The following is a 21837-nucleotide window of genomic DNA, read 5'->3' as shown; positions in this document are numbered from 1 at the left end:
GAGTGCACACGCGGTGCTTCTGACGGGCTCTCACAGGGTGATCTGTTCCACGGAAGGCCCAGAGCTCAGCCTCGGTGTGCAGCACGCTCACCAGAGCACCAGCTCTGCTCACCAGCTGTGGCGGAAACGCTGCCACCCCAGCAGTGATTGTGACCTCAGCGAGTGCCCGCATCGCTTCCGTGCTTTCATCATAAGCGAATGAAATGGACGACTCCCTGATCCACATCTTAGGAAATCACCACCAGGGTCACCTAGTGGGGTTATTTGAATAATGGAGAAGTGAAGATGACTCTTGTGCAGCCCAATAAAAACCAGTCAAGACCAGTATGGCCTCCGAGTGGTCAATGGAGTCCCAGGGGAACCCGTAGAAAACGAAACCCAGGGCCTGTGCCAGCATCTGTGTTTGGGGCTTTGAGTCCCAGGGCTGATGTCAGCCTCTCTGGCTGTGGCTTTAAGTCCCAGGGCCAGTGCTGGGCTCCCCGCCTGTGTCTGTGGCCTCAGGCCCTTGGCTGCTTCTGGCCTCTCTAGCTGGGGCTGTGGCTTTAAGCCCCTGGACTGGTTCCAGCCTTTCAGGCTATCGTTTTGGTCCCCAGGATTGGTACCAAATTTGAAGAAACCAACAGGAGGCTCACCCAATGGGGTTCTGTGAAGCATCAGAAGAGAGAAATACACACGATAATTGTGTAGCCAGGCTGGGTCACCCTCTCGCTCAGGCGCTGCATGACTGGAAGCAGGAGTCGTTTCCCCCAGGCTGCATCCAGACTGGGGTCATTGGAGACAATGGGTCTATGGGGTCTATGGGGACATTGGAGTCAATGGGGTCATAGGGGGTCATTGGGTTCAATATGGTCACTTGGGTCAGTAGGGGTCACTGGGGTCAATGGGGGTCATTGAGGACATTGGTGTCAGTGAAGTCATTGGGATCAATGGGGTCAATGGAGTGAATGGGGTTAATGGGGTCAGTGGGGGTTATTGGAGACAATTGGGTCATTGGGGTTATTGGGGTCATTGAGGTCAATGGGGGACATGTGGGATTAATGGGGTCTGTGGTGTCAATGGGGTTACTGGGGTCAATGGGGTCATGTGGGGTTAATGGGGTCAGTGGGGTAAATGTGTTGTTGGGGTCATATGGGGTCACGGGTATCATTAGAAACATGGGCATTGGTGGGGTCAATGGGGTCACTGGGGTCCTTGGGGTCATTGGGTACATGTGGGATCATTTAGATCATTGGGGACAGGGGGGTTATGGGATTCATGTGAGGTCACTGGGGTCACTGGGTCAAAGGCGTCAGTGGGGTCAGTGGGGTCAATGGGGTAATAGCAGGCCAGAAGGGTTTGGGCTTCCAAGCAATCACCAAGCTTTTGGATGAGCCAGCCCTCTGCTTTTTGTGAGGACAGACCCCAACGAGCCCACATAACCCGAATAACCTCCTTGACCCCCACAGACAAGTCCTCCTTGGAAAGCCATCTCGGCAAGGGCAGAATAGCGCTGTTCTTGGGCCGCAGCACTCCATGGCCAGGCGCTGCTCAGACGCTGGGGCTGCATTTCCTCCTGGGCACCCACACATGCTGCGATTCCCCTGCAGGTTCCTGCCGGGTTTGTGGCTTCCTGCTGGGGAACTCCTCATCTTCTTCTGCAACTGCCCCCCAACGTCACTACTGCCTCCTCTGGTGCCTGTACTGGCAGATGCCTCAGCGTTCATGAGCCTGGACTTCCTGCCTCCCATCAGCAGCTGCTCCTTCATTCATACTGCAATACCGTCCACTTCCAGCACCAGCAGAGCTGCAAGGCAGAGAATGGGAAACGTGGGATGAATGCAAACGCAGAAGCCCAAGGCTGTCCCACCACCACGTATTGCAGCCTTGCAGCCCTGCTTTGCAAGGTCTCCACTCTGCTCCCATCTCAGCGATGGGCCGTGCCGGCCTCTTATTGGTCACCGGGAGCTCCGTCCCACTCCCGCTTGCTTCTCATTGGTCAGCGGCATCTCCATCCCGCCTCCGTTGGTTTCTCATTGGTCAACAGCAGCTCCATTTCACTCCCGTCCAGCCTGTCATTGGTCAGCGGCAGCTCTGACCCATGCCAGCCTCTGATTGGTCAGCAGCAGCTCTGACCCACCCCTGGTGGACTCTCATTGGTGATTGTCAGCTCCATCCCGCCCCTGCTGGCTCTGATTGGTCAGCAGCAGCTCTGACCCGCCCCTGCTGGCCTCTCATTGGTCAACGGCATTTCTGGCCCTCCCCTTGTCTCTGATTGGTCAGCAGAAGCGCCGCCGGCTCCAATTGGCTGAGGGGCAGAGCGCGCCGTTGGCAACCGGCTTGGAATCGCCCAGCTGTCCCCTCAGACGGCAGCCCGTGGCCGTCCCCTTCGCCGTGGGATGCGGGGATTTGGGGCGGCTGAAGGAGTCGGGGCCCCCACCACCGCAGCGCTGCTGCCCTCACAGGGGCCGGGCCCCCCCGAGCCTCCAGTGCTTGTTGAGGTGCCTCCCGGGGCTGAGGTGGTCTGTGGGTGGAGGGGCAGTGGGGGAGATGTGGTGGCAGTGTAAGAGCTGAGGGGCTTTGGGGGCTCTTGGGGGATGTGGGAGGATATGGGTCTGTAATGTGCTGTGTGGGGATCTCGAGGGATGAGGGGATATTGGTGTGTTTTGGGAATAGAGGGGGATGGAGGGATGTGGGGCCCACAGGGGTTGCTATAGAGGGATGTAGGGCTGTGCGTGGGTTGTAGGAGGAGATGGGGCTGTAGGGGGCTGTGTTGGGAATCCAGGGAGGGTGTGAGGGGCCATGGGGAGGCCAGAGGGAGAAATGGGAGTGTATGGGGTATAGGGTAGGGCTTTGGGGCGACAGGGGGCTGTAGTGGGTTACAGGGGTGGATATTGGGGGATATGGGGCTGTAGTGGTCTGTGGGGGCTATCGGGAGGGTTGTGGGGCTATCTGGGGCTTCAGTGGGGGCCGTAGGGGGATATAGGGCTTTGCGGGGGTTGTTGGAAAATATGAGGCTAGGGTGGCTGTATGGGTGTGTGGGGCTTTAAGGAGCTTAATTGTGTCTCTAGGGGGGCTATGGGGCTCTGGAAAGCTGTGGGGGACTGTAGAAGGGGTATTGGGGTATATGGGAAAAGAGGGGGATGCGGTTGGAATCTAGGGATCTGTGGGCAGCTATTGGGGGATATGGGGCTCTAGGGTGCTGCAGAGTCTTTAGGGAGTGTTTTAGGGCTATATGGGGGATATAGGGGGATTTGGTTCTCTAGGGGGCTGTGGGGGTATAGGGGTGATATGGGTCTGTAGGGGGCTTTGGGAGGAGCTCCACGGTTCTATGAGGGGGCTGTAAGGGCTATAGGTGTGTTCGAGGGGGATATGTGGCTTTAGGGGTTTGTGGCAACATGTGGGAGGGTTGTGGGTGCTAGGGGTTGGGGGGGGCTCTAGGGCAGGATGTTGTGCTGTAGGAGATTGTGGGGGCCTGAGGGAGGATATAGGGTGTCTGTGGGGATATAGGGGAGATATGGAGTCTAGAAGGGTTCTAGGGGGATATGAGGCTGGATATGGGAGAGTGTGGGGGGCTCTGGAGGGAGTCTAGGGCCAGTGTGGGTCTGTGGGGAGCTATAAGGGGAGATTGGGCTTTAGGGGCTGGGGGACTGTAGGGAGGGTCTTAGGGCTGTAGAGGGGACATGGGGTGCTATGTGGCTGTAGGGAGCAGGGGAATATTATGACGCTGTAGGGGGCTATTGGGAAAGCTATATGGTTCTATGGGGAGGCTATAGGAGCTTTATAGGTGGTTATGGGGCTTTAGGGAGCTGTGGGTGGTCTGTAGGAGGGTTCTAGTAGGGTAGGAGGCTATAGGGGGCTGTGGAGGGGATATAGGGAGATATGGGGCAATAGTGGGTTTTTAGGGGGTTGTGGCGGGCTGTTAGAGTGTATAGGATGATAGGGGGCCAGGGGGGTCTGTAGAGAGGGATGTTATGCTGGAGAAGGTATGGGAGGCTAAAATGGGCCTTTGGGGGTTACAGAGGGGCTGTGGTGGGCTATTTGGGGATATAGGGAGATATAAGGCTATAGGGGGTGTTTGGAGGATGTGGTCCTCTAAGGGGCTGTGTGGGTCCATAGGATGATCTGGAGCTATAGGGTGATCTCTAAAGGGATGTGGGGCTAGAAGGCTCTCCCTTCCTTCTTTCCCCCCTTTCCACAGCAGGGAGGGTGAAATGCTAGTCATGAAATTGAAACTGGAACTGAAGTTGTCTTGGAATAGAATATGATGCTTTTGTGGTCTTCAATCTGAAACGTGTTTTCTCCTTGGGCTTGAGGTAATCTGTTTATGTTTAATGATTATGTTTAATAATCTAATCATGTTTCATAATGCCTTTTGAAAAGGTTTCAGTCTCCATTCTGCTGATCCGAAAGAAAGAAGGCGGCTTTTGGAGGACTTGATCATCGCGAGTCGAGCTGCTGCTGAACCTCCCCTTCCAACATCCAGCAGGTGAGGACGCTGTGCATCTCAGCCCTCCCGTCCCTGCACGGTAGCAGCGATTCTAATCAAACCTCTGAACTCCCAGGTTTGTTCTGCAGGCCCCAATGATGGCACAGGCATGAAAGAGCCCAGAGCTCGTCGCTGGGGAGAGGCTGCGTATGGCGTTGTGAAGGGAGAGATGGAGGAGGGGTTTGAGCAGCGCTGTGCAGGAATGAACGGCTGGTAAGAGAAGAGGTGTGTGTGCTGAGAGCAAGGGCTGTACGGCTCCTCTCTGTGTTCTCACAGGAAGTGCACGGCAGAGCTCCTTGCTCTCTGTTCTTTCTTGCAAGGCTGCGGCGCTTCAAAGTGCGCTGTGGGTGGGCAGCGCGATGACAGCCCAAGGGTGGCACCAGGAGATGCAGCGCAGCCCTCTGCAGCAGCAGGGTGCATTGATTGGTCTTGCTCATTCTTGAAGGAGAAGGTGTGTTTAGCTGCCAACTTTGGTGGCTCCATGTCATGTGCTGAAGGCTTTGGGGCCCTTCCTGTGTTCCTCACGTCCTGAGGCAGTGAAGGACTTCCCTTGCTCTGTAGGAATGGTTCCTGTGCAAGGGCATGGTCGTCTGCCTGTAGCAGATACTGAAGGTTGTGCTTTTGTGACTGCAGTGATGGAGTTGGCTTTAGAATGGCAATTGCACTCTGCTCACGTGCAGCTCTTTCTGACACAGGCAGGAGTCGGGCAGCGGTACTGCAGCTCCTCTGGCAGCTTTGCAGCTCAGTTGGGAAGCAGAAGATGTGGATGTGAAAGAAGAAGTCCGTTGCTGGGACGTTCCCCTGTTCTTCCCCCAGCTGTCCCCTTGCTTTCCACAAGGCTGCCCTTTCCTTTCTCATGACAGCCCACCCATCATTCCCTCAGAGCCCATATATCCCTCCCAGTGTTTCCCAGCAAGACCCCTAGAGACACCCTGTAGCCCCCCACAGAGCCCTGGAGCCCCTCAAGGACCCCCTCAGACGCAGTACACCTCCCCCATAGCTGGCCCATAGCCACATGGAGCCCCACAGTCCCCAGCAGCACCCCATGTCCCCCACTGGGCTTCCACGGAATCCTTCTATTTCCTCCCTCAGACCTCCTTTACACCTCCAAGATCCTCCCTGGGAACTCACTAACCCCCATGTTCCCTGACAGGACCCCCATCACCATCCCAGGACCCCCATAGCCCACCTTTGGCCTCTCCTCCCCCCGACCTGCCTCCAGATCCCGTACAACCTCACAGTGCTGTGACATGGATGGCTTCTGCAGGTGAGGAATGAGGAGCTGGAGAAGGTGTAGGGCACAGATGTGGGTCTCAGAAAGTGAAGTGGGTGGTACTGGGGATACTGGGGAACACGGATCAGAACATGGGAGGATTTGGGGAGGATAAGGGGATGTGGACCACAGCCTACAGGAGCAGAGTGCTTCACAGGAGAAGGCAAGGTGTGAGGTACAGGTGGGACTTGTGGGTGCGGGGACGTCAGGTGGCATGGGTACGTGGGGGGTCTGGGGGCTCGTGGGGAGCGGTTTGGGGTCAGAACGGAGGATGTGGAGTGGTGCTGGAGTGCATTCATTGATTTCTTCCTGAGAGGGGATTGGGGTTCCCTGCAGCCCAAAGGTGGAGCCCTGATCCATAACCCCACATGAGCCCAGAACCACATACTAGCTCCGCGTGACCCCGAGGCTCCACATGTCCCATAACCCTGTGAGCACCATAACCCCATATGAGGCTGTGGGCAGGGATGGGTCTGTTCCTGGCTTGTTCAGGGGGTACTATAAGGTGGCTCTGGGGCCAGCTGTAGGTCAGCAGCCTGAATAATCCTCTGACGCTCATCTTGCCCTCATCTTGGGGGGCCAAATGGAGGTCGAGGGGTTTGTTGGGGGTAAGGAAGAGGCTCCATGCGTGTATCCCATAGCTGCCCAGAGCAGCCCCAGAGCCATCGTAGAGCTGCCCCAGAGCAGCCCCATCACTGCCCGCAGCCCGTGGCCAGCAGCAGTTCCACCAGCAGCAGTGTGTTGGGTAAAGGCAGCTCCCAGGTGTGGCTCTGCTCCAAAGCTGCCCCAAAGTGCTCCTGAAGCCCTCCCATAGGCGTCCTTTAGCTGCCCCACAACACCATAAGGCTTCCCTACATCCCAGCACATCAACCCAAGTGCCAGTGGGGTGTGCGAGAAACGCTCACATCCCTGATGTTCCACCAGGCACAGCTCTCAGTGCAGCAGCAAAGCTCATTCCTGATTGCTGTGGCGTTACTGCACTCTCCTCTGTGAGCTCCTTCTGCTCCTGTAGCTCTCCTCCCATGGCACCCACTGCTCTCCTGTTCCCCCTTGGCTGGGCACTGCAGGCTAACAGTCTCCACCACGCATCCGCTGTGCAGTTTTTCCAGGTGTCGTCTATGGCCAACGTGTTCCTTTCGGGCTGATTGTGTGCTTTTCTATGCCGACAGGCAGGCAGGATTTCTTGCAGCTGTTGCACGTGCTGGGTCTCATGCTCCGTCCTGCAGCTGTGACTTATCTCATGTGCACTCTCCACCTCCCCCTGGTCAGAACGTCCTGGCCCTGCTGTGCTCTGCTCAGCATCTGTCTGCTGCACAATTTCACAGCTGTCACACTGAGCCTGCCTTGTGCTATCCCTGCAGATGTTGGATGATTTCCTACTGCCACTCTCCCACCCAGTAACCTGCTCGGGTGCTTTCCAGCAGCACACAGCTGGCACACAGAGCCATGCTGACCACGGCAGGGTGCAGCTCCTTGTTGCAGTCCCAGTAGCGGTGGGTAGCCAGTGCCAAAGGGGGATCCCACCGCTGCTGCTCCCCATCCTTCTGCGCTCGTTCTGCACCACCGTGCATTCCTTCCTCCTCGTGCTGCGCTGCCCTCAGAGTGCTCTGCCCATTTCTCGGGGTCGTTGCAGCAGCTGCTGCAAGTGCAGATGTTGGAGCAGTTTCTTCCCCACCGCGAGATGCCTTCCAAGAGGCACTGCCCCTACTGCTGCAACGGCCCCAGTCTGGGACGCCCTTTTGTAAGGGGTTGTGTTGTTTGTTCTGCAGCTGACTTGGGATTTCTTCTGCCACTGTCCCATGAAAGAGTTGATTTGCTTCAGTCCATCCCTGCTCCGTTCTTGGTTCAAGCCAAGCTCCAGTCCCTTCCCCGGTCTCAGTGGGATCAGTTTGTTCTGTTCTCATGCACTTACAGAAACAGAAGCTACCAACCCACCTAAACCCTGGGACAGGTATTTCCCTACAGAAGCATTCATGTCCTTCTGCTGGCCCCTTTGGCCAGTTCCCAGCTCTCCAAACTGAGGCGTTACGGCTGCAGCCCGCCCCATGGCCTTCTTTGGGGCAGCTGTGGTGCAGCCCCACCCCGAGGAGGAGATGCCTTTTCCCTAGCATGCAGCTGGTTCTACGGACACATGGGTTGAGGACGTGGGGTCGTGGGTCACATGGGGGTCCTGCAGGGTCACAGAGTTAGGGGTGATGTAGGGGCTATGGGGTCAGGTGGGGTTCTGAGTCACAGTGATGGGGTCAGATGGGGTGACATGGAGTTACTGGTCACATGGGGTTGTATGGTTGGGGTGAGGTGGGGGCAGGGATCCCAGAGTTATGGGGCCAAATGGCATTGGGTCGCAGCGTGATGGGGGCAGGCAGAGTCAGGGAGTCACAGGGTCATGTGGGGGTATGGTTCCCATCAGGGCTGTGGGTCACGTGCAGCCATGGGGTCACGCACATAGAGGGCGATGAGGTCATCTTGGTTTATGGCTCATGTGGGGTTACGGCTCAGGGCCCCACCTTTGGGCCACAGGGACGCCCAGTCCCCTCTCAGGATGAAATGAAACCACTGCAAACTCTGCCCCCTTCCTCTTTTTACCTCAAACCACTCCCCACATCCTCCCATACTCTCTATGTCCCCATACTACCCCATGCATCTGTGTCCCACCTGCAGCCCACGTCTTGTCTTCTCCTGAACACTCCTGCAGCCTGTGTTCCCACACCCCTTAATGTCCCTATATCCACCAAACACACCCCCAGAGAGCCCTATAGCTCCTCAAGGACCTTCTCAGACTCAGCACATCTCCCCTACAGACAAGCTGGGCCATCACAGGCTCCTGCAGTTCCCAGCAGCAGCCCACATCCCCCTCTGAGCTCCCACTGAAACCCCTTGTTTTCTTCCTCACACCTCCCTTACCCCCTCAGTCCTCTCCTGGGATCTCAGAGTCCCACAGTCCGTGACAGGACCCCCATTACCATCCCAGGATCCCCATAGCCCACCGACGAGGAACCCCGCAGCAATCCACATCTCAGGATGGGGCTCCAGCTGTGCACCAATGCGTTCATTCAAGAGAGGAGAATGAATGAGCGTAAAGGGGGGCCTTTTCTCCTGACGTTGCCTACCGCCTGCGTGTTGGCTGTGCCGTGCCAGCAGCATTTTGTCCTCGAGCTGTGAGTGCAGGTATGCGTGCATACGGGGTTGTGCAGAGGTGGGGCTGAACATCAGAGCGTGCATTGCGCTTGGCTGTGTGCACAGTGCTTGCAGGTGAAAGTTTTGCATCTGTGTGCATGCACATGGCAGTGTGCAAGGCTGGAGCAGTGCTCGAGTCTTCGTGCTCGTGGGTGTGCAGAGGGATGGGGTGCACGCATGTAAAAAGATAGCAGGCACTGCAAAGGAAACAGCTCCATCCCATCTGGAGCAGTGACAGGCAGGCAGACACTGGGGAGGGCTGCACGGCAGAGGGACGCCCTCTGAGTGCCACAACATGGAGCGCTGTCTGCAAGCAGAACAGTGCTGGGATGGCAGCCTGGTGGTCCTAAGCTGCAGAGATGCTGCTCTGGACCAACAGCCTGTCATTTTTTTCTCAGAAAACGCCGTCCTTTTGCTGAACTTTGCTCATTGTACACCCGCCATCACAGCAAAAAACGCTCAGTGCTGCCCTGGGAAACTCAGCAATCTCCACAGCGTTGCTCTCCAAGTTAGCACGCTCATGGCCAGGCTGTGTTCCCTGCAGCTCTTTGCACGTGCTTTGCAGACAGTCTGTCTGTGGGCAGTGCAAAGGACTGCTGCCTCCGTTGCATCACTGGACGGCAGCATTCACTGACGGAGCTGTGGCAGTTCTGAGCGAGCGCCGCGAGACCAATAACGAGGAGGTGGTGCAGCAGCTCTCCGAGTGCCGCTGGACAAATCAGGCCGTGCGCTCTCTGTGAATCTCTCATTGTGACTGGTTTTTATTGACTACGTTTGAAGGTGGAGTGCCGAGTTGGGCGGCACTCAGCACTGCCCTGTAACGCCGCGCACTGCAGAAGCTGCTGCCTGCTGACGCTCCTCCTCTCAGTCCTTCAGCTGCAGCTTCTGCATCATCTCCACAAGGCTGTCCACTGCGGAGGCCTGGGAAGAAACGGAGCGAGGGTAGAAACAGGACACCACTTCCCTCGGGATTTTACAGTCTCCTCCTTTCATGTGTGACAGACAGAGGCCCTGAGAACAACGAGAGCCGTGTCTGTGTTCACCAAGGACTCACCTCTGCACGTGCAGCAGCAGCTCTGAGGGCAGCCTTCTTCAGCTCCACTCTCCTCTCTTTTCGTTGTCGTCTTCTTTCTGTAAGGCAAGAAAAATAGATGAATGCATTTTGTCTACAGTGAAATGGCAGAAACATGGGTGCCGTACAAGCAGAAGGCAGCAAAAAGACGGAGGAAATGGGACTAGGAAGCCTCCCAGTGAATGACATTTCCAGGAGGCGTGCAGAAGACTGCCATAGAGTTAACGGGAAGAGACAGGGTTACACGTTCGGGCACCTCACTGCCTTTGGACTTTGTAGCCTTCCACTCTTTTCCCCTCCATGGAGAAGGAAAAAGCAAAGCCAACCCTAAGCAAACTCAGTGTGCTCGCACAGGGAAGCGCCTCAGCACGGCGGGTACCACAGCACCTTCTCACCTCTTTGCTTGGAGCTCCGCGCTGCAGCAGGCCCAGGGTGTGCTGCTGGAGCCGGCACGCTGTCTCCACTCGGCCCCCTCACTCTCTTATTGGAAGGCAGCTGCACTGCTGTTGGTTTCCCTTCCTCCAAGGCCTTGCGTTTACATCCAGCCTGGGTGTTGGAGACAGAGCGGGGGCACACGGCAGGGGAAGGTCTTCCCCCTGTGCTGGGACCTACTCTTCTAGGGAGACCTCCAGCCTGCAGAGGAGCTTGAGCTGCTGCCTGTTGAGAAGCTCTCTCAGTATGGACCTGCTGGACCACTTTGACATAGATTTTGGCATTTGGCTCAGCACCAATCTCTGTTAAGAAAGCAAAAACAAGGAGATTTAATGAGAGCCCAACACTACTTTCAGTCAGCAAAACGGGTCACAATCCTGGGACATCTCATCTCGAGTGCTCACGGTCATGGATCATAGGATCTCGGCTGAACTGTGGGGTCACATTTCTAATCAGCACAGGAATGCTAACTGTTACATGCCAGGGATTAAGACCAGAACCAACGCACAACGGCCACAGTCCCAGGAAAGGACGGACAGAAAGTTTCACTAGAGAGACAGTGCACCAAGCCCAGGTGCCTGCTGTGTGTCTGTACCTCTCTTGGGTGCTGTGCCACACTGGGCGCTTCTGCCTTGCCTTTCTGCAAGGCTGCGCTTTGCTGGAAGGCCGCTCGCATCAGCTTCTGGCAGAAAGGAGACAGGAAAGAAATGAAGAGCATCTCTGTGGCGGAAGATTTGAGCACAGCCAACCACAAACTTCTGGTCTGCAAGAGCAGTTTCTTCAGCTTGCCTTTCTGCTGCTACAACATTATGGCGCTTCTGCAGTCAGCACTGCTCACAAGAGCTTCTTACCTGCGGAGGCTTTGCGTTTCCAGCCTTGCCCAGCACCACTCCGTGGACGCGCAGGCTCTGTCCCTACAACAACAGGTGGTGTGTTGACTTCACAGACACCAGCAGGCAGCAGAAGCACTGCCCAGTATGCCCACGTCCCCCCAGAAAACAGAAAGATGCTACTTGGACAGCCCAAACACAAACTGATTGATAATTCACTTCTCACTGCTCCTTCCTGCACTCCAAATGCATGCTCACTTGACATCCCCTGAAGCGCTGCACCCGCACAGAACGAATACTCAAAATTCATTCCTCCACACTTCACGACAGAGGGCTGAAGAAACTCACTTCTGTATGGCATGAAGGACCGTCCGTCCCTGTTGCGTCCCTCTGTGCGCTGGAAGGCGCGGTCGGATCTCTGGCAGCCTGCTGGCTGCTGCTCCCAACCGCGGGGAACCGCGCCGCGCCGCTTCTGAAGAGAGAAAGGAAGAAACGGTGGTGGGAACGGGCAGCCAAGGCTTGCAGAGAGGTTCCAGATGGTGCCAGAGAGGGGATATCAGAGTGCTGAGACACTGATTATCACTAAGGGAAAAGACGGCCTGAGCCACGTCCGCGATGTTAGCCCAGGCTGTCAGCAGTGAGCGCTGAATGCAACCGGTTACTGAGGTCACCAAGGACCAGCAGGGCTCCCCCTGCTCCGTCCCTTCCCCTTGAGAGCAAGAGAAAGGAAGAACCAAGCAGAAGAAGCCCAGCCATACCTTGCCACTCAGACGGCAGCAATTGGAACCGCGGTCATCTCCGTGCTGAGACATGGCCGCTGAAGGCTCAGAGGAAGCTGGAGTTCCCAGGCCTCTGTGCACAGGAACTTCCCCGGCCCTTGCAAAGAGCTGGCTTCCCTCTTCCTCCGACTGCCTCGATCCCAAAATCTCCCTTGGGACAGGAACCCTGCAGAGAGTACCGACGAGTGCACACGCGGTGCTTCTGACGGGCTCTCACAGGGTGATCTGTTCCACGGAAGGCCCAGAGCTCAGCCTCGGTGTGCAGCACGCTCACCAGAGCACCAGCTCTGCTCACCAGCTGTGGCGGAAACGCTGCCACCCCAGCAGTGATTGTGACCTCAGCGAGTGCCCGCATCGCTTCCGTGCTTTCATCATAAGTGAAGGAAATGGGCGACTCCCAGATCCACATCTTAGGAAACCACCACCAGGGTCACCCAATGGGGTTATTTGAATAATGGAGAAGTGAAGATGACTCTTGTGCAGCCCATTAAAAACCAGTCAAGACCAGTATGGCATCCGAGTGGTCAATGGAGTCCCAGGGGAACCCATACAAAACGAAACCCAGGGCCTGTGCCAGCATCTGTGTTTGGGGCTTTGAGTCCCAGGGCTGATGTCAGCCTCTGCGGCTGTGGCTTTAAGTCCCAGGGCCAGTGCTGGGCTCCCCGCCTGTGTCTGTGGCCTCAGGCCCTTGGCTGCTTCTGGCCTCTCTAGCTGGGGCTGTGGCTTTAAGCCCCTGGACTGGTGCCAGCCTTTCAGGCTGTGGTTTTGGTCCCCAGGATTGGTACCAAATTTGAAGAAACCAACAGGAGGCTCACCCAATGGGTGATCATGGGTGTCATTGGGGTTAGTGGGGGTCAGTGCGGTTAATGGGGTTATTGGAGTCAATGGGGTCATTAGGGTCAATGGGAGTCACTGGCGTCAATGGGGCAAGGGGGGTCACTGCGGTCAATGAAGGTTATTCGTGTCATTGGAGTCAGTGGGGTTACTGGGGTCAGTGTGGGTCATTTGGGTTATTGGGGTCATTGGGGTCTATAAGGCTCCTTTGGGTTAAAGGGGTCAGTGGGGTCAATGGGGATCATTGGGGTCAGTTGGATTATGGGGTTCATGTGAGGTCACTGGGGTCACTGGGTCAAAGGGCTCAGTGGGGTCAGTGGTGCCATTGGCGTTATTGCAGGCTGTCACGGAGTTACCTAGATAGATCTGTGCCCGTGACAGGGGGGCAGTAGGCTTGTGGGCCCCCCTTCCCCCTGACTTCCCGAGAAAAAAACGAAGCGGTGGCAACAATCTAAGAAGGAGAACTTATTTTACTAACTATGATGTTGGGATGCAAGATGACACGATACAATACAATCTAATTGGGAGTAAGTATAATAAACCAAATGAAATGAGGGAGAGAGAGCGAAAGAGCGATAGAGAGGGAGAGAGAGAGAGAGTGAGAGAGTTTCCGAAACCGAAAGCCTAACTTGATGAAGGCGCCTGGCTTGGAAAGCACACCCACTCCTCTCCCGGCAGCAAGCGAAAGTGAAGAAGCACCGCGCGCAACCAGATGATGTATCTTCCGTGATGTGTCTTCCTTCTCTGACCGTGAGGTCCTCTGGGATACGTAGTTCTTCTCTTTTGTCCATGATGTTATGATGTGGAATACCAATAGCGAAGTTACAAAACCATGACACAGGCCAGAAGGGTTTGGGCTTCCAAGCAATCACCAAGCTTTTGGATGAGCCAGCCCTCTGCTTTTTGTGAGGACAGACCCCAACGAGCCCACAGAACCCAAATAACCTCCTTGACCCCCACAGACAAGTCCTCCTTGGAAAGCCATCTCGGCAAGGGCAGAATAGCGCTGTTCTTGGGCCGCAGCACTCCATGGCCAGGCGCTGCTCAGACGCTGGGGCTGCATTTCCTCCTGGGCACCCACACATGCTGCGATTCCCCTGCAGGTTCCTGCCGGGTTTGTGGCTTCCTGCTGGGGAACTCCTCATCTTCTTCTGTAAGTCGGGCTGCAGGTCCAACCACCTGCAAAGACCGAGGCAAAGCTCTCACTGAGCGCCTCAGCCTTTGCCATGGCTGCCCACTGCCTTTCATCCGAGGGAGCGCTCTCCTCGGCCCGTCTCATCCTGCCTGTGGAGCTGCAGATGAGGCTGCACGCGTCTTTGCGCGTGCACTGCTGCGCAATGGGATGGGGTTGCATGTGTGTGCGTGCATGTGGTTGCACGCAGGGATGGGGCCACACACGCGTGTGTGCTGTGGGCAAACAAACCACTGTGGTGCTTCAGGGAGAGCCTCACTGCCTTTTGGTGCTCCCGGCAGCGCCTCGCCGCCATCCTTTGCTTCTTGGAGCCCCTTCCCGTCGCTGCCGCTGCTTTGGGGGTGTCCACTTTGCTCCCAGCTCGGTGCAGGCCCGTGTCGACCTCTCATTGGTCAGCGGAAGCTCTGTCCCGCCCCCAGTTGTCTCTCATTGGTCAGCAGCAGCTCTGTCCCACCCCCGCTTGCCTCTCATTGGTCTGCGGCAGCTCTGTCCCGCCCCCAGTGGCCTCTCATAGGTCATATGCAGCTCTGTCCTGCCCCCGCTGGACTGTCATTGGTCAGCGACTGCTCTGGCCAGCCATTGGTTGTTTCTCATTGGTCAGCGGAAGCTATGGCACCTCTTCTGCCTCTCATTGGCTAGTGGCATCTGCATCCTGCCCTTGCTGGCCTCTCATTGGTCAGCAGCAGCTCCGTCCTATCCCCACTGGCCTCTTATTTATCAACAGCATTTCCAGCCCTCCCCCGGTCTCTGATTGGTGAGCGGCAGCGCCGCCGGCTTGGATTGGCTGAGGCGCCACGTGCGGGAGCATCCGTTGGCAATCGGCTTTGGGCTGCCCAGCTGTGCCCTCAGACGACAGCCCGTGGCCGTCCCCTTCGCTGTGGATGCGGGGATTTGGGGCGGCTGAAGGAGTCGGGGTCCCCACTGCTGCAGCATTGCTGCCCGCATTGGGGCCGGGCCCCCCCGAACCTCCAGCACTACTTGTGTTGACCCCTGGTTCTGAGGTGGTCTGTGGGTGGAGGGGCAGTGGGGGAGATGTGGTGGTGATGTGGGAGCTGAGGGGCTTTGGGGGCTATCTGGGGGATGTGGGAGGATATGGGGCTGTAGGGTGCTGTGTGGGGATCTCGAGGGATATGGGGATATCGGTGGGTTTTGGGAATAGAGGGGGATGGAGGGATGTGGGGCCACAGGGGGTGCTATAGAGGGATGTAGGGCTGTGAGTGGGTTGTAGGAGGAGATGGGGCTGTAGGGGGCTGTGTTGGGAATCCAGGGAGGGTGTGAGGGGCCATGGGGAGGCCAGAGGGAGAAATGGGACTGTAGGGGGTATAGGGTAGGGCTTTGGGGCGACAGGGGGCTGTAGTGGGTTATAGGGGTGGATATTGGGGGATATGGGGCTGTAGTGGTCTGTGGGGGCTATCGGGAGGGATGTGGGGCTATCGGGGGCTTTAAGGGGGCTGCAGAGGGATATAGGGCTGTATGGGGGTTTTTGGAGGATATGAGGCTATAGGCCGCTAGGGTGGCTCTAGGGGTGGGTCTAGGGGAGTGTGGGGCTTTATGGAGCTTAATTGTGTCTCTAGGGGGGCTATGGGGCTCTAGAAAGCTGTGGGGGACTGTAGAAGGGGTATTGGGGTATATGGGAAAAGAGGGGGCTGTGGTTGGGATCTAGGGATCTGTGGGGAGCAATTGGGGGATATGGGGCTCTAGGGTGCTGTGGGGGCTTTAGGGCTATATGGGGGATATAGGGGGATTTGTTTCTCTAAAGATCTGTGGAGGTATAGGAGTGATATGGGTGTGTAGGGGGCTTTGGGATGGGCTCCACGGTTCTCTGAGGGGGCTGTAAGGGCTATAGGTGTGTTCGAGGGGGATATGTGGCTCTGGGGGTTTGTGGCAACATGTGGGAGGGTTGAGGGTGCTAGGGGTTGGGGGGGGCTCTAGGGAAGGATGTTGTGCTGTAGGAGATTGTGGGGGCCTGAGGGAGGATATAGGGTGTCTGTGGGGATATAGGGGAGATGTGGAGTCTAGAAGGGTTCTAGGGGGATATGAGGTTGGATATGGGAGAGTGTGGGGGGCTCTGGAGGGGGTCTCATAGCTTTCCAGAGGTCGCTCACTGAAATTGTTTCATGTTGTGAATTTTGCTGGAGAGAGCGCTTGTCTAATCAAAGCTCTGAACTCCTGGGTTTGTTCTGCAGGCCCCGATGATGGCACAGGCATGAAGGAGCCCAGAGCTCGTCGCTGGGGAGAGGCTGCGTATGGCGTTGTGAAGGGAGAGATGGAGGAGGGGTTTGAGCAGCGCTGTGCAGGAATGAACGGCTGGTAAGAGAAGAGGTGTGTGTGCTGAGAGCAAGGGCTGTACGGCTCCTCTCTGTGTTCTCACAGGAAGTGCACGGCAGAGCTCCTTGCTCTCTGTTCTTTCTTGCAAGGCTGCAGCGCTTCAAAATGCGCTGTGGGTGGGCAGCGCGATGGCAGCCCAAGGGTGGCACCAGGAGATGCAGCGCATCCCTCTGCAGCAGCAGGGTGCATTGATTGGTCTTGCTCATTCTTGAAGGAGAAGGTGTGTTTAGCTGCCAACTTTGGTGGCTCCATGTCATGTGCTGAAGGCTTTGGGGCCCTTCCTGTGTTCCTCACGTCCTGAGGCAGTGAAGGACTTCCCTTGCTCTGTAGGAATGGTTCCTGTGCAAGGGCATGGTCGTCTGCCTGTAGCAGATACTGAAGGTTGTGGTTTTGTGACTGCAGTGATGGAGTTGGCTTTAGAAGTGGCAATTGCACTCTGCTCACGTGCAGCTCTTTCTGACACAGGCAGGAGTTGGGCAGCGGTACTGCAGCTCCTCTGGCAGCTTTGCAGCTCAGCTGGGAAGCAGAAGATGTGGATGTGAAAGAAGACCTTTGTTGCTGGGACGTTCCCCTGTTGTTCCCCCAGCTGTCCCCTTGCCTCAGCCTGGATTCCCCTTGCGTTCCTGTAGGTTTCCCTTCCATCCCCCTGGCTGCCCCTTGCTTTCCCCAAGGCTGCCCTTTCCTTTCTCATGACAGCCCACCCATCATTCCCTCAGAGCCCCAATGTCCCCCCCAGTGTTTCCCAGCAAGACCCCTAGAGACACCCTGTAGCCCCGCACAGAGCCCTGGAGCCCCTCAAGGACCCCCTCAGACCCAGTACACCTCCCCCGTAGCTGGCCCATACCCACATGGAGCCCCACAGTCCCCAGCAGCACCCCATGTCCCCCTCTGGACATGGGAATTCTCCTATTCCATTCCACGGAATCCTCCTATTTCCTCCCTCAGAGCTCCTTTACACCTCCAAGATCCCCCCTGGGAACTCACTGATCCCCATGGTCCCTGACAGGACCCCATCACCATCCCAGGACCCTCGTAGCCCACCTTTGGCCTCTCCTCCCCCCGACCTGCCTGCAGATCCCGTACAACCTCACAGTGCTGTGGCATGGATGGCTTCTGCAGGTGAGGAATGAGGAGCTGGAGAAGGTGTAGGGCACAGATGTGGGTGAAAGTGAAGTGGGCGGCACTGGGGATACTGGGGAACACGGATCAGAACATGGGAGGATTTGGGGAGGATAAGGGGATGTGGACCACAGCCTGCAGGAGCAGAGTGCTTCACAGGAGAGGGAGAGGTGTGAGGTACAGGTGGGACTTGTGGGTGCCGGAGACATGACGTGGCATGGGTACGTGGGGGGTCTGGGGGCTCGTGGGGAGTGGTTTGGGGTCAGAATGGGGGACGTGGGGTGGTGTTGGAGTGCATTCATCGATTTCTTCCTGAGAGGGGATTGGGGTTCCCTGCGGCCCAAAGGTGGAGCCCTTATCCATAACCCCACATGAGCCCAGAACCCCACACAACTCTGCGTGACCCCAAGGCATGAAGTGACCCATAACCCTGTGAGCACCGTAAGCCCATGTGAGGCTGTGGCAGGGATGGGTCTGTTCCTGGCTTGTTCAGGAGGTACTATAAAGTGGCTCTGGGGCCCCTGTAGGTCAGCAGCCTGTATATTCCCCTGACGCTTATCTTGCCCTCATCTTGGGGGGCAAAATGGAGGTCAAGGGGTTTGTTGGGGGTAAGGAAGAGGCTCCATGCGTGTATCCCATAGCTGCCCAGAGCAGCCCCAGAGCCATCGTAGAGCAGCCTCAGAGCAGCCCCATCACTGTCCGCAGCCCGTGGCCAGCAGCAGTTCCACCAGCAGCAGTGTGTTGGGTAAAGGCAGCTCCCAGGTGTGGCTCTGCTTCAAAGCTGCCCCAAAGTGCTCCTGAAGCCCTCCCATAGGCGTCCTTTAACTGCCCCACAACCCCGTGAGGCTTCCCCACATCCCAGCACATACACCCAAGTGCCTGTGGTGTGTGCTTGAAACGCTCTCATGCCTGATGTTCCACCAGGCACAGCTCTCAGTGCAGCAGCAAAGCTCATTCCTGATTGCTGTGGCGTTACTGCACTCTCCTCTGTGAGCTCCTTCTGCTCCTGTAGCTCTCCTCCCATGGCACCCACTGCTCTCCTGTTCCCCCTTGGCTGGGCACTGCAGGCTCACAGTCTCTACCACGCATCCGCTGTGCAGTTTTTCCAGAGGAGGTCTATGGCCAACGTGTTCCTTTCGGGCTGATTTTGTGCTTTTCTATGCAGACAGGCAGGCAGGATTTCTTGCAGCTGTTGCACGTGCTGGGTCTCATGCTCCGTCCTGCAGCTGTGCCTTTTCTCTTGTGCACTCTCCACCTCCCCCTGGTCAGAACGTCCTGGCCCTGCTGTGCTCTGCTCAGCATCTGTCTGCTGCACAATGACACAGCTGTCACACTGAGCCTGCCTTGTGCTATCCCTGCAGATGTTGGATGATTTCCTCTGCCACTCTCCCACCCGTAACCGCTCTGGTGCTTTCCAGCAGCACACAGCTGGCACACAGAGCCATGCTGACCACGGCAGGGTGCAGCTCCCTGTTGCAGTCCCGCAGCGGTGGGTGGCCGTGCCAAAGGGGGATCCCACCGCTGCTGCTCTCCATCCTTCTGCGCTCGTTCTGCACCACTGTGCATTCCTTCCTCCTCGTGCTGCGCTGCCCTCAGAGTGCTCTGCCCATTTCTCGGGGTCGTTGCAGCAGCTGCTGCAAGTGCTGATGTTGGAGCAGTTTCTTCCCCACCGCGAGATCCCTTCCAAGAGGCACTGCCCCTACTGCTGCAATGGCCCCACTCTCAAACTTCCTTTTGTAATAAGGTGTGTTATTAGTTCTGCAGCTGACTTGGATTTCTTCTGCCACTGTCCTGTGAAGGAGTTGATTTGCTTCAGTCCATCCCTGCCCCGTTCCTGGCTCGGGTGTCCCTCATGGCCACGCAGCACCACAGCAGCCAAGCTCCAATCCCTTCCCCGGTCTCAGTGGGATCAGTTTGTTCTGTTCTCATCCACTTACAGAAACAGAAGCTACCAACCCACCAAACCCTGGGACAGGTATTTCCCTACAGAAGCATTCATGTCCTTCTGCTGGCCCCTTTGGCCAGTTCCCAGCTCTCCAAACTGAGGCGTACACTGCAGCCCCCCCCATGGCTTCTTTCTGGCAGCTGTGGCGCAGCCCCACCCCGAGGAGGAGATGCCTTTTCCCCACATGCAGCTGGTTCTATGGCCACATGGGGTGAAGACGTGGGGTTGTGGGTCACATGGGGGTCCTGCAGCATCACAGAGTTACAAGGTTGAGTGGGGCTATGGGGACAGATGGGGTTCTGAATCACAGTGATAGGGTCAGATTGGATGGTAGGGACAGATGGGGTGACATGGAGTTACGGATCACATGGGTTGTATGGTCGGGGTGAGGTGGGGGCAGGGATCCCAGAGTTATGGGCCCACATGGCGTCGGGTCACAGCGTGATGGAGGCAGGCAGAGTCAGGGCGTCACAGGATCATGTGGGGGTATGGTTCCCCCAGGGCTGTGGGTCACGTGCAGCCATGGGGTCATGCACATAAAGGGCGATGAGGTCATCTTGGGTTATGGCTCATGTGGGGTAACGGCTCAGGGCCCCACCTTTGGGCCACAGGGACGCCCAGTCCCCTCTCAGGATGAAATGAAACCACTGCAAACTCTGCCCCCCCCCTCTTTTTACCTCAAACCGCTCCCCACATCCTCCCATACTCTCTACGTCTCTATACTACCCCATGCCCCTGTGTCCCACCTGCAGCCCACGTCTTGTCTTCTCCTGAACAGCATTCTGCTCCTGCAGCCTGTGTTCCCACATCCCTTAATGTCCCTATATCCACCAAACACACCCCCAGAGAGCCCTATAGCTCCTCAAGGACCTTCTCAGACTCAGCACATCTCCCCCACAGACTTTGCACAAGGCCTTTTGCTTTTGCACACCTTTGCGTGCACATGGATGGAGTGCGCACATAGGTCTGTGCAAGGATGCGTTTGCACGTGTGTGTGAATGCACTGGTGTGTGTGCAGGGAAATCTTTGCACGTGGCTGTGTGGTTCTGCACACATCCCTGCACGCAGATGTGCGTGCACGGGAGCAGCGGAGACTTCTAACCGGAGATTTCTGGGAGCGTTGGAACTCCTGTGAGAGTGCTGGAGAGCACAGGGCCGGGAAGCACAGCTCCACAGCACTGCGCTCTGCACAACAGCCTGCAGGACGGCACGGAGCGCTGACAGAACCAGGACACAGCGCCATAGCAGGCACTGCAAAGGAAACAGCTCCATCCCAGCCGCAACAGTGACAGGCAGGCAGGCACTGGGGAGGGCTGCACGGCAGAGGGACGCCCTCTGAGTGCCACAACCTGGAGCGCTGTCTGCAAGCAGAACAGTGCCGGGATGGCAGCCTGGTGGTCCTAAGCTGCAGAGATGCTGCTCTGGACCAACAGCCTGTCATTTTTTCAGAAAACGCCGTCCTTTTGCTGAACTTTGCTCATTGTACACCCGTCATCACAGCAAAAAACGCTCAGTGCTGCCCTGGGAAACTCAGCAATCTCCACAGCATTGCTCTCCAAGTTAGCACGCTCATGGCCAGGCTTTGTTCCCTGCAGCTCTTTGCACGTGCTTTGCAGACAGTCTGTTTGTGGGCAGTGCAAAGGACTGCTGCATCCATTGCATCACTGGACGGCAGCATTCGCTGACGGAGCTGTGGCAGTTCTGAGCGAGCGCCGCGAGACCAATAACGAGGAGGTGGTGCAGCAGCTCTCCGAGTGCCGCTGGACAAATCAGGCCGTGCGCTCTTTGTGAATCTATAAATTTGACTGGTGTTTAATGACTACGTTTGAAGGTGGAGTGCTGAGATGGGCGGCACTCAGTGCTGCCCTGTAACGCCGCGCACTGCAGAAGCTGCTTCCTGCTTATGCTCCTCCTCTCAGTCCTTCAGCTGCAGCTTCTGCATCATCTCCACAAGGCTGTCCACTGCGGAGGCCTGGGAAGAAACGGAGCGAGGGTAGAAACAGGACACCACTTCCCTCGGGATTTTACAGTCTCTTCCTTTCATGTGTGACAGACAGAGGCCCTGAGAACAACAAGAGCCGTGTCTGTGTTCACCAAGGACTCACCTCTGCACGTGCAGCAGCAGCTCTGAGGGCAGCCTTCTTCAGCTCCACTCTCCTCTCTTTCTGTCGCTGTCTTCTTGCTATAAGGCAAAAAAAAAGAGATGAATGCATTTTGTCATCAGCAGAACCTCAGAAACATGGGTGCTGTACAAGCAGAAGGCAGCAAAAAGACAGAGGAAATGGGACTAGGAAGCCTCCCTGTGAATGACATTTCCAGGGGAACGTGCAGAAGACCACCATGAAGTTAACGAGAAGAGACAGGGTTACACATTCTGGCACCTCACTGCCT

At 56.8% G+C, this 21837-nt stretch overlaps 1 long non-coding RNA gene across 4 annotated transcripts; it reads left to right on the top strand.

Annotated features, from left to right (window-relative positions):
* The first annotated feature begins 2303 nt into the window (after positions 1 to 2303).
* On the top strand, positions 2304 to 21634 carry LOC101752233. Of its 4 annotated transcripts, none has more exons than XR_005840447.2 (6): positions 2304 to 2477; positions 4360 to 4465; positions 4542 to 4690; positions 5161 to 5732; positions 8710 to 8906; positions 20896 to 21634. It is a non-coding gene; the product is annotated as an uncharacterized LOC101752233 (long non-coding RNA). The 4 variants fall into 4 exon arrangements; XR_005840446.2 differs by lacking the exon at positions 20896 to 21634 and adding an exon at positions 9314 to 10389; XR_005840445.2 differs by lacking the exon at positions 8710 to 8906 and having other exon boundaries at positions 4542 to 4678; positions 19266 to 21634.
* Positions 21635 to 21837: the final 203 nt, after the last annotated feature.

The sequence above is a fragment of the Gallus gallus genome, chromosome 17 (genome assembly GCF_016699485.2).
Source record: "Gallus gallus isolate bGalGal1 chromosome 17, bGalGal1.mat.broiler.GRCg7b, whole genome shotgun sequence".
NCBI lineage: Eukaryota > Metazoa > Chordata > Aves > Galliformes > Phasianidae > Gallus > Gallus gallus.
The sequence above is the reverse complement of the archived record's forward strand: the minus strand, read 5'-3'. Positions and strand labels throughout refer to the sequence as shown.